The sequence below is a fragment of the Eumetopias jubatus genome, unplaced genomic scaffold (genome assembly GCF_037043125.1).
Source record: "Eumetopias jubatus isolate StellerSeaLion01/CBP00866 unplaced genomic scaffold, mEumJub1_p1.0 scaffold_12, whole genome shotgun sequence".
Classification (NCBI taxonomy): domain Eukaryota; kingdom Metazoa; phylum Chordata; class Mammalia; order Carnivora; family Otariidae; genus Eumetopias; species Eumetopias jubatus.
The window spans coordinates 69,067,860-69,079,614 of NW_028274818.1; the positions used below are offsets into that span (position 1 = coordinate 69,067,860).

The 11,755-nt window shown below is 55.8% G+C and overlaps 1 long non-coding RNA gene across 1 annotated transcript; it reads right to left on the minus strand.

The window, feature by feature from the left end:
- Nucleotides 1–10,031: 10,031 nt before the first annotated feature.
- LOC148162822 (uncharacterized) lies at nucleotides 10,032–11,423 on the minus strand. The gene is made up of 2 exons (XR_015766530.1): nucleotides 10,928–11,423; nucleotides 10,032–10,668 (listed from the first exon to the last, which is right to left on the minus strand). It is a non-coding gene; the product is annotated as an uncharacterized LOC148162822 (long non-coding RNA).
- Between the last annotated feature and the right edge of the window lie 332 nt (nucleotides 11,424–11,755).

An 11,755-nucleotide genomic window follows, 5' to 3' on the forward strand; every position in this document is an offset into this window, starting at 1 on the left:
CTGCTCCGCTGAGAGACACAGAGACAGAGACAGAGAAGGAGACAGAATGAACACAGGAGAGAGGGAACCAGGAGAAGTCACAGACTTTCCTCCATCAGCTTGGAAATGACATCCCAGCATTTTGCCCCATTCTATTCCTGAGAGCGCAGTCAACACAGGCCATCCACCCTGGAGGGGAGGGGATTCCACAGGGATGTGTGACCAGGATTCGGGGATGCCGGGAGCCACTGTGGGGACTGCCCAGCACACGGGCACAGACGAGGCCCTGGGACCTGAGCCTAACCCTACTGGGAGCCCCTGGAAGTCTGTGCTGTGCGAGGACAAGGTCAGAATCAGTCCATTACAACCTTCCCATGGGGGCTGGGACACGGGCAAGAGGCGGGTGGCTTTGCCTGGACCCCAGAGCAGACCCAGGCCCCGCTGAGCTGTGTTCCATGCCCCGCCCAGCCCCTGGCTCATCCTTGCATTGCCAAGTGTGCACCAACCTCCTGTGATAGCAGGTATGGAACATGTGTAAAGGTCCTACCCCTGATGGCGTCCCTAGAGTAGAAGCCAGAATACCCCGATGTGCAGATGGGGAGCCTGGGGAGGCCCTGAGAGGCACAGGGCCTGTCCTAGGTCACAGCCCTGGGCACGCGCAGGAGCCCAGTCTGAACCCAGCTCTGTGTCCTCACAGCGGGGACACCGGCTGCACCCAGGCCTCCCGGGGGCTGTGGGTGGGCTGTGTGGGTGTCACTGTATGGATGGGGCATGGGGAGAGGGTGAGCATTGAGCAGCTGGGGGAGGGGGGCCCTCGGGGGGGCTCTTGTGTGAGGAGGAAGTTGGGCAAGGGGACCCCAGGCAGTGGTGACCTCACTTCCCTGACAACAGAGCCCAATAGAATTTGGAACCCCGGTAACCAGGCACCCACATTCCACAGACAGCCCCCTGCCCAGCTCATTTTGTTGGAGATCCTCAAACCAAGATGTTCACATGCTGCCTGCCGAAGTCCGGAGGTTGCAGGCTGAAGAAAGCGCGCCCTGCAGACGCTGTCCCCCGCTGGGGATTTTGTGTCAGGGCTCTCCACCGCCTCTGGCCATTTGGCCAGAAGGACAGAAAGGTGACACCAGGAGGCCCAGAGCCGGCCACCCAGCCCCACTCGCTCTGATCTGACCTGTGCAGCCCCAGGTGCCCTCCCCGTGTGAGTGTGTGTGCGTATGTGTGAGAGAGTGTGAGTGTGTGTGTGTGTGTGTGTGTGTGTGTGTGTGTGTGTAAAGAGGGCTCATGTAGGGTGGGGCCACCCTGAGGAGGAGGTCAGATGCCTGGTGGGCAGGTCATGTTCACATCCCAGGCCAAGGCTGGCTGGGTGGGATGGGGTGTGTGGGCGCTACTCCTTCTGCCCAGGGTTTATCCCGATAGCCCTGCAGGGATGGGTCACTACATCCCGGGTGCAGGGCTGTGCACGCACAGGTTGTGTCTAATCTGGGAGCAGCAGGGGGACTGGGCAGGAGGACAGTGAGGATGGCCGGGCAGGGCTGTGATGCCTCCAGCCGGCTACCCGTCCCCATCTTTGCAGAAGGCCACGGATGACCTCCAGAGGCGGCTGGCGGACATACCCTCCACCCTGACAGAGGGGTTGACCCCACAGGCATCCCCAGGAACAGATGCTGGGGATTGCCGGGCAAGACCTCCAAGACCACCCAGACCACTGTCCCAGGTGGTTGTTCACCGGACAGTCCAGGAGCCGGAGCCCATGGAGGCCAAGCCCGAGGGTGAGAAGGCTGGGGCTGGGTGTTTGTGGTGTGTGGGGATGGGTCGGTGCTGGCCCCACAGGGAGGAGCCCCAGAGGCTGGTGTGGGGCCAGGAGCAACGACTGGGCACAGAGCACCCAGCGGGTGGACCAGAGTCAGGGAGACGTCCCCATGAGGGTTCCTTCCTGGCTGCAGCTTCTCTGGGAGGCCCTGGGTTGGGTTCTGTCTTGTAAAGGCCCACGGAGAGCAGGCACGGGGGTGAGCTTTTCTCCTCTCACAGCTGCTCCACCACCTGAGGAGCTAGAGCCGGCTCCAACTCCATCAGCAGCTCTGGAGGGAAGAGGGGGTGACTGCAGCGACTTCAGGAGGAGACCAGGAACCAGCAGGGGACCCAGCACCTGCCCATGGAGAGCCTGGCGTGGACCAGGAAGAACAGGCTCCTGCCCCAGGCCCTGGCCCTGTTATAGTTCCTGCCCCTGCCAGGGCCACTGCCCCTTCCCCTGCCTCTGCCTGTGCTTCTGTTCCTGCCCCTGACCTAGATCCTCACCCTGCTCCTGCCCTGGATCCTGCACCTGCCACTACTGCTGATCCTGTCCCTCCCCTTGCCCCTGCCCCTGGCCCTGCTCTTACACCTGTCCCTGCTCCTGTCCCTGCCCATATTCTAACCCCTGCCCCTACTCCTGCTCCTGCAGGGCTCCCACAGCCACATCCAGAGCCCACAGCCCTGCAGGGAGAGCTCCCTGTACAATTACCCTTAGTTCCATCACCGGACCCCGACGCCCCGCCAAGAGTGTTTCATCCCCTCCCCCTATGTTCTTTCTCTCTGGTTCGTATTAACTGTTATTTTATCTTTTCATGTCCTATATACTGTTTATTATTTGTTTTAAATAAAATTACTTGTTTTCAATTGAACACGTCATGAGTATTAAGTACACTCCCAACGCTGTGCCCCCACACCCCAGAACATTGCTGCAGAATATCTCCTTCCCCAAAGGAGTCCCCGAACCAGAAGCCCTCCCTGCCCATTTCTCTCCCAGCCCAGACCCTGGCGACCCCCAAGCTGCTTTCTCTCTCTGTTCCTTTACCTGTTCTGGATGTTTCTGTAAGTGGAATCACGCAAGAGGTGCCTTTGTGTCTGCCCACCTATTTTCAAAGGGGACTCGTTTTCTTCTGTGTTTATTTGACATAGAATTTCCCTTATTCGATATTGAAATGCCCGATGGATTACACATCAGATGTAATCACAGAGGTCCCTTTAGGAATTATGGGCACAATCTCATGGCCGAGACCCCTGTTCCTGCTGGGACACCACAGCCTGACCCCAGACAGGAAACGGCTGGCTCCTCCTGTGACCCACACAGAAACCAGGGAAATGCAGAAAGCTGGAAGACACACCACAAAGGGCAAAAGCATTGCTCACAACCCAAGACCAGAGAAAGGTTTCCAAACCACGCTCCAAATCACTGGGTTCCACAGGGACAGAGACCAAACACATGCAAGTCCAAAGGGGAAGATAGGCATGCAGGGAATATGTGTGAGATGTGGAGCTCCTGGGGAAGGACTCCGGCAAAGGAAACCCTATGGAGGCAGCGCTGGTCACCCTCAGACCGGCAGGTGTCTGGTCTCGGGACCAGCAGCTCTAGGAAGAACATGAGGAAGCGGAGGTCCAATGCAGGTCCCCTGGAGAGAAGTGTGTTGGGAACCCGTCTGGGAGAACAGTAAGCAGCACGCATCCCAGTCCGCAGGTGCATCCATCACTTAGCATGCTCAGCCTAAACCCTCAGTGTGATGGCTCTACTGGGGAATGGGGGGGGACCATGCCTGGAGGACCTGTGGCTCCACTGTCAGAGGTCACCAACTTGATCCATGCACAGGTGGGGAAACCCAGCCACACCCCGAAGCGTTTCTGGGAACAGTATCCATCTCAGTGGCAGCTGACCTGGGAGGTCAACCTTCCAGCTGCCTGAGGTGGGATCGAGCCACAGACCAGCACACTAGCCAGAAATGGAAGGAGAACCAGTTCTTCATTTCAATAGTTTCTAAGTTACTGGTTTGTTCCTCTGGTTAGTATACTTTGCATTCTGGGATATCTCTGCCTCTCTAAGGTCTTAAAAAAGTTCTCTTCATGTTCTCTGCTGGAGAGGTTCTTGAAAAATCTCTGGTTTACAGGTAAAAATCATCTGGAATTGACTTTGGTTGGCACAGCCATGCCGGGAAAAGTATGGAGCTTCCCCAAAATACTAAAAATAGAACTCCTGTATGATCCCACTACCGGGTAGACACTTGCAGGAAATGAAGTCAGTTTCTCGAAGTAAGATCTACACTCTCCCACCCAATCTCCCCGAGGAGGGGCGGCCACCCTTAGCAACAGGGCACCCGCGTGGGAAGTCATAAGCAACCCTCCCCTTGAGGTAGGTGCCTCCCTGCACAGGGGCTGCCCCAAGGCTGGGAGGACTCCACAGCCGAGCATTCCATGTCCTGGATACTAGGAGGACCCAGCAACTGCAGTTCTCACAGGTCCTCTGGGGACAGTCCAGCATCTACAGGTCCCACAGGTCCTCCGGGGACAGCACCTTGAGGGGCTTGTGGTCCAGCAGGCACCTGTTCAGGTGCCACACAACCTCGATCCCACTGGCCAGATCGACCCCCATGTCCTGGTGACAGGCCAAGGTCAGTCGGTGAACCTCCACCACTGACCCCTCAAAAAAGGTCCCCATGTAGTAAAAGTCACCCTTGTCCCCGGGGGTGTGCACCTGGGACTGTGGCCAATGCTCATAGCTGAAGTCCTTGCGGGCCGCCCGGTAGAAACCGGGGTGCAGGGTGCCGAAGAGAGGGGGACAGGATCTCCATGCTCACATGGTCGCGGAACTTCATGTCCACCTCCCTGCACACCAGGTAGTCCACCTCACGGAGGAAGTGTAGAGCTATTCTTAGAAAATAGATTGTAAACCCTCAGGAGTGATTGTGGAAGCAGCTGAAACGTCAGCAGCGTTCCTGTTCTCAGGCTATTGAACGCAATGTCCCGGTAAGAGCAGGATCCCATGATCCCCAGGGGCAGGGCATAGGTCAGGAGCTAGGAAAGAACGTCACCCTCAGTCCCCCCTTCCTGCACCTGGAGTTTGCTAGCACAAACATCCCCCTCTTCCCTTATCCCATGACGGCCTCCCTGCGTGCCTGCGAGTAGGAGAGGGTGCAGGCCTGCCTTACAGCTTCAGGATATTTGCCATCCCTTTGTCCTCCTTTCCCACGCTTTGGGGCATCTGTCCTTGCTTTTCTGATAAAAAATGAAATAAACGCGATGTGCAGAACCCAGCTGCTGCAGCTCTATTTGCAGAAGCAGCCTTGCATGGCCGCTCAGATTGGTGTCAGAAGTTACTATACTGAAAGTGAAAAGACAGCCCCCAGAAGGAAGGAAATATTTGTACACTATGTATCTAGTAAGAGTCTATTGTCCAGAATATGTAAAGAGCTTTTACAACTCCTCAACAAAAAGACAACCCAATTTTTAAAATGGACAAATGACTTGGATAGACCCTTCTCCAGAGAAGTCATGGGAGTTGGTGTTTCATGCATAGAGTCCCCCTCCAGGAGAAGGAAAAAGTTCTGGAGAATGACGTACAACCGTGGGAACTCAGGCCAGAGAACTGTGTACCTGACATATTTTAAGTGGTCAATGTTATTTATGTTTAGTCACAGTGAAAAAGTGAATGAGGGACTGATGCATGTCACAACATGGATGGACACTGAAAACAGCCCCAGTGACAGAAGTCAGACAGAAAATACCACTCAAATTAGAGCCATCTGTGCTCCTTAAATCCATCTGGGTTGTGCCAATAAGGGAAAGTCTCGGAGCAGTTCCAGAAAAAGAAAAATGGATCTGAATGGAAAAGGACATTTCAGACCGTGGGGCAGGTGGTGACAGTGGAAGTGGGCCTGTGGTCTGGGTTAAAATGTGGAAACCGGGATGATTTCCTCATTCAGGGTTATGTGGTGGTTCCGCGGGAGAGTTTCCCTGTTTGGGGTAAAACACACTGAAGTATTCATGTGAAGTGGTAAATGTGGTAAGGAAATGACAACTGGGGGGTCTGAGTGTGGAGATAAAGCATATTTGTGCTGTGGTGACAGGCTTCCCGCACTTTGAAATCTCCGCAGAGTCAATTACTCTTCCAAACAACCATGTCAGCACCAGATCACAGAAGCAGAGACAACATCAAACTTCGTGATGGAGGCCAAGCCCTCCCAGATCCAGTTCACCCACCGTGGAGAGGCCACTTGCCCTTGAAGGAGGCCACATATTAGCAAGAGACTCGTGGGAGGATTAAATCCACGGCCCCTGTGTCTTGGGTGCAGTAGAAGCAGTGGGATTTGGATTTCCAATTTTCCACAACCCTCCCCCAAAACCTGGGTAGAACTGTGAAAATGCATGAAGGGAAGCCTCAGTAAAGTGGACTGGGGATGCCAGAAGGGGAGGCTGGCGGGGGGAGCCTGCCACTCAGGGTCAGTTACAGGAACAATCGTCAGTGACAGACCCAGCCTTAGAAGCCTCCACAGGAGAGACTCATCAGCCACAGGCCCCAAAGGGGAAGACGTAGGGTTCACCTCCTCCCAGAAATCCACCCTCCCTGCAGCTCAGCTCCCTCCATCACCCCGAACCCCTGCTTCTCTCCGGAGGACTTTCCTTCAAAACAACCCTCCCAACTTCCCCCACCTTCTCCAAGAAATAATGTTTCTCTCCTTTCTTTCTTGCCTGTGATGTGGCCGTAGCTTGCTTGTCCCGGATTGCAAGCCTCTGCTATTCCCAAATAAACCCATTATGCTGGTAAAATAACTGGCAGTTTTAGTTTAAGAGTAACAGAACTAATAAATTTGATAAATTTGGGAGGAATAAAACCAATATACAAAAAGCAGTTGCATTTCTATGTGCTCATAACAGACTATCAGAAAGAGAAATGCGGACAACGATGTCATTTACACCTGCATCAAAAAGAACACTATACCTGGGAAGAAATTTCACCAAGGAGGTGAAAGACCTGTTCTCTGACACCCGCGCGACACTGAAGACAGGCATCGAGGGAGACACACGGAGACGGGCAGACACCGCGCTCATGGAAGAGCGGACACCGTGAAAGCACCTACTGTCCCCAAAGCCGTCCGCAGAGTCAGTGCGCTCACTACCAACCTTCCCGCGCGGTCTTCGCAGACCCCGACCCGACAGCCTTGAAGCGGGTGTGGACGCGGGACGGACCCGGCGGGGCGGAGGCGGCGGGGGCCCGCTCCCTGACCGCAGACCGCCTGGGGGGCCCCAGGAAGCGAAGCCGGGTGCGCGTGAACACAGACGCGGGGGCGGCCGGAGCGGATCCGAGTCCAGAAAGGGGAGCCCCGACAGCCCCGCGCACAGCACCCCCGGGACCCCACGTCACCGCACACAAAGCCACGGAAACCCCACGGTCTACACAGCGCGCCCTTTCTCCTCCCCGGGGTCCTGTGAGCACGGCCCCCCCAGCAGTCCCCGCTCAGGCGGCTTCTCCTCACCTTCTCCTCCCACGGCGGGGCCTGAGGAGGCCGGGCTCCTGTCCGTGCGGACGCGGCCCCATGTCCTCCAGAGATGATCCTGTCAGCGTGGATGTGGTCCCACATCCTCCACAGCGGGTCCTGAGGAAGCTGGGCTCCTGTCCTTGTGGACACCGCCCCGGCTCCTCTAGAAGCCTCCGCAGCGGGTCCTGAGGAGGCCGGGCTCCTGTCCGTGTGGACGCGGCCCCACGGCCCTCAGGAGCTTCCACATCAGGTTCCCAGGAAGTCCGGCTCGTGTCACGGCGGCTGCGCAGGCCGGGCTCCGGGCGGGAGCTGGGGTCGGGCGCCCTCTGCAGGCGGGGGAGGCAGTGCAGGACAAGGTGAGCTCCCCGCTCAATGGAAGCACCTGCGCTCTCCCCAGGTCCAGCTGAAGCCATTAAATTCTGAAAATTCAAGCTGAATGGAGCCCAATATCCCCCCAACTTCTCCAAAAATAGCTAAGGAACAATTAATTGGAAACAATATGGAATGACAACCGTCCCTGACCCAAACAGTGCCACTGAACATGACCCTGGCCCTGACTGAACAAGATTCTGACCTAAACTTGATCTCAAGCCTGGCCCTGACCCCACCCCAAGACCCTAACCCTAGCCCCCAACCCGAACAAGGTTCACAATAATCACAAGGTAGAAACCATGCAAATGTCCATCAATGGTGAATGCATAAACAAAGTATGGTTAAGGGTTTGGGTCTGGGTTCAGGTTCAGGTTTGGGTCAGAGTTCTAGATCAGGGTTTGGGTTTAGGGTCAGGGTGAGGGTGAGGGTTTTGGGTGAGGGTGAGGGTAATGGTTAGAGTTAGAGTTTAGGGCTTTAGGTTTATGATTTAGGGTTTAAGACCGGGCTTAGGAGATAAAGCTCAAGGTCAAATTTGGGGTTTGGGTTCTTGCTGGGGTTTGGGTTCAGGGCTCATACTCAGAGTTCTGGTTCAGGGATTGAGTTCGTGGTTCAGGGCTTGCATTCAGGGCTTGGGTTCAGAGTTTGGGTGTGCATTTCAGGACTGAGATTCAGGGTTCCAGTTTGGGGTTTAGGGACATGTTAGGTTTTATGGTTAAAGTTAGGGGTTAGAGTTAGGTTTAGGGATTACACATGCTCTTCAGGTGTCCTCATGGACACAAAATTTCTATCTGAAGTTTCTAAATCTGAAATCTCTTTAGTCTGGGTGTCAGGAGCTTGTTCAGAATTTAGGGTCACAGTAACTGCTTACCAACGGAATTCTGATCCTAGAGTCTTCCAGTCATCCAGAAACTTTTTTTCTTGGTTCAAACATACCCTTTGCAGAGAAGGGTGAGCTGGTGCCAAACTTGGGATGATTTCAAAATGGTAGAGGTGTGAAACCAAATATTGTGGAAATGTTCCTGGAAAATGAAACAGGAGACAAATAATTTGTTGACTCCTGATTCTTCCACAATAACAAAGACCAAGTTCCCAATAGAATCTGATAATGTTCCCTAGGAAGGACTATGGTACCCACTAACAATACCAAAAGAGGGTCCCCTCCCTCTTTTGTCCATAAGAACAAACCGGTAACTTAGAAACTATTGAAATGAAGAACTGGTTCTCCTTCTTCCATTTCTGGCTAGTGTGCTGGTCTGTGGCTCGATCCCACCTCAAGCACTTGGAAGGTTGATCTCCCAGGTCAGCTGCCACTGAGATGGCTACTTTTTCCAGAAATTCTTTGGGGTGTGGCCGGGTTTCCCCACTTGTGCACAGATCAGGTTGGTGACCTCTGATAGTGGAGCCACAGGTCCTCCAGGCATGGTCCCTCCCCAACCCCCCCACATTGAGCATTAAGTATATTCCCAACGCTGTGCCACCACACCACAGAATAGAGCGATCACCCTGAGGGTTTAGGCCGAGCATGCTAGGTGATGGGTGCACCTGCAGACTGGGATGGGTGCTGCTCACTGTTCTCCCAGACAGGGGTGCCCAACACACTTCTCTCCAGGGGACCTGCATTGGACCTCCGTTTCCTCACGTTCTCCCCAGGGCTGCTGGTCCCCAGACCAGACACCTGCCAGTCTGAGGGTGACCAGCGCTGCCTCTGTAGGGTTTCCATTGCTAGAGTTCTTCCCCAGGAGCTCCCGCATCTCTGACACATACTTCCCACGTACCTATCCTCCCCTTTGGACTTGCGTGTGTTTGGTCTCCGTCCCTGTGGAACCCAGTGACTTGGAGCGTGGTTTGGACCAGAGTCAGGTGAAACCTTTCTCTGGCCTTGGGTTGTGAGCAATGCTTTTGCCCTTTGTGGTGTGTCTTCCAGCTTTCTGCATTTCCCTGGTTTCTGGGTGGACCACAGGAGGAACCACTCCTGTCCTGTCTGGGGTCAGGCTGTGGTGTCCCAGCAGGAACAGGGGTCTCGGCCCCGAGATTGTGCCCATAATTCCTAAAGTGGCCTCTATGATTACATCTGATGTGTAATCCATCGGGCATTTCAATATCGAATAAGAGAAATTCTATGTCAAATAAACACAGAAGAAAACAAGTCCCCTTTGAAAATAGGTGGGCAGACACAAAGGCCCCTACTGTGTGATTCCACTTACAGAAACATCCAGAACAGGTAAAGGAACAGAGAGAGAAAGCAGCTTGGGGATCGCCAGGGTCTGGGCTGGGAGAGAAATGGGCAGGGAGGGCTTCTGGTTCGGGGACTCCTTTGGGGAAGGAGATATTCTGCAGCAATGTTCTGGGGTGTGGGGGCACAGCGTTGGGAGTGTACTTAATACTCATGACGTGTTCAATTGAAAACAAGTAATTTTATTTAAAACAAATAATAAACAGTATACAGAACATGAAAAGATAACAGTTAATATGAACCAGAGAGTAAGAACATAGGGGGAGGGGACGAAACAATCTGGCGGGGCGTCGGGGTCCGGTGATGGAACTAAGGGTAATTGTACAGGGAGCTCTCCCTGCAGGGCTGTGGGCTCTGGGTGTGGCTGTGGGAGCCCTGCAGGAGCAGGAGTAGGGGCAGGGGTTAGGACAGGGGCAGGGACAGGGGCAGGGACAGATGTAAGAGCAGGGCCAGGGGCAAGGGGAGGGACAGGATCAGCAGTAGTGGCAGGTGCAGGATCCAGGGCAAGACCTGGGTCAGGGGCAGGAAGGGGAGCACGGGCAGGGGCGGGGGAAGGGGCAGCGGCTCTAGCAGGAGTATGGACAGGGGCAGGGGAGCGGCAGGAACCGTAGCAGGGGCAGGGGCTGGGGCAGGAGCAGGTGCCTGTTCTTCCTGGTTTGCGTCAGGCTCTCCGTGGGCGGGTGCCGGGTCACCTGCCGGCTCCTGGTCTCCTCCTGAAGTCGCTGCAGTCACTCCCTCTTCCCTCCAGAGCTGCTGATGGAGTTGGAGCCGGCTCTAGCTCCTCAGGTGGTGGAGCAGCTGTGAGAGGAGAAAAGCTCACCCTCGTGCCTGCTCTCCGTGAGCCTTTACAAGACAGAACCCAGCCCAGGGCCTCCCAGAGAAGCCGCAGCCAGGAAGGGACCCTCACGGGGACGTCTCCCCGACTGCGGTCCACCCGCTGGGTGCTCTGTGCCCGGTCGTTGCTCCTGGCCCCACACCAGCCTCTGGGGCTCCTCCCTGTGGGGCCAGCACCGACCCATCCCCACACACCACAAACACCCAGCCCCAGCCTTCTCACCCTCGGGCTCGGCCTCTGTGGGCTCCAGCTCCTGGACCACTGTCCGGTGGACAACCACCTGGGACAGTGGTCTGGGTGGTGTCGGAGGCCTTCTTTGGCAATCCCCAGCACCTGCTCCTAGGGACCCCTGTGGGGTCAACCCCTCTGTCCAGGAGATGGAGGGTGTGTCCACCAGCCACCTCTCCATGTCATCCATTGACTTCTGCAAAGACAGGGACGGGTAGCCGGCTGGAGGCATCACAGCCCTGCCCGGCCATCCTCACTGTCCTCCTGCCCAGTCCCCCTGCTGCTCCCAGATCAGACACAGACCTGTGCATGCACAGCCCTGCACCCGGGATGCAGTAGCCCATCCCTGCAGGGCTATCGGGATAAACCGTGGGCAGAAGGGGCAGCACCCACACACCCCATCCCACCCAGCCAGCCTTGACCTTGAACATGACCTGCCCACTGGGTATCTGACCCCTCATCAGCCTGCACAGGGAGGGGACCTGGGGCTGCACAGGTCAGATCAGAGCGAGTGGGGCTGGGTGGCTGGCTCTGGGCCTCCTGGTGTCACCTTTCTGTCCTTCCGGCCAAATGGCCAGAGGTGGTGGGGAGCCCTGACACGACATCCCCAGTGGGGGACAGCGTTTGCAGGGTGCGCTTTCTTCAGCCTGCAGCCTCCAGACTTTGGGATGCAACACGCAAACATGTTCTTCGTTCGAGGATCTCCAACAAAATGAGCTGGGCAGGGGGCTGTCTCTGGAATGTGGGTGCCTGGTTACTGGGTTGCCAAATTCTGTTGGGCTCTGTTGTCAGGGAAGTGAGGTCACCACTGCCTGGGGTCCC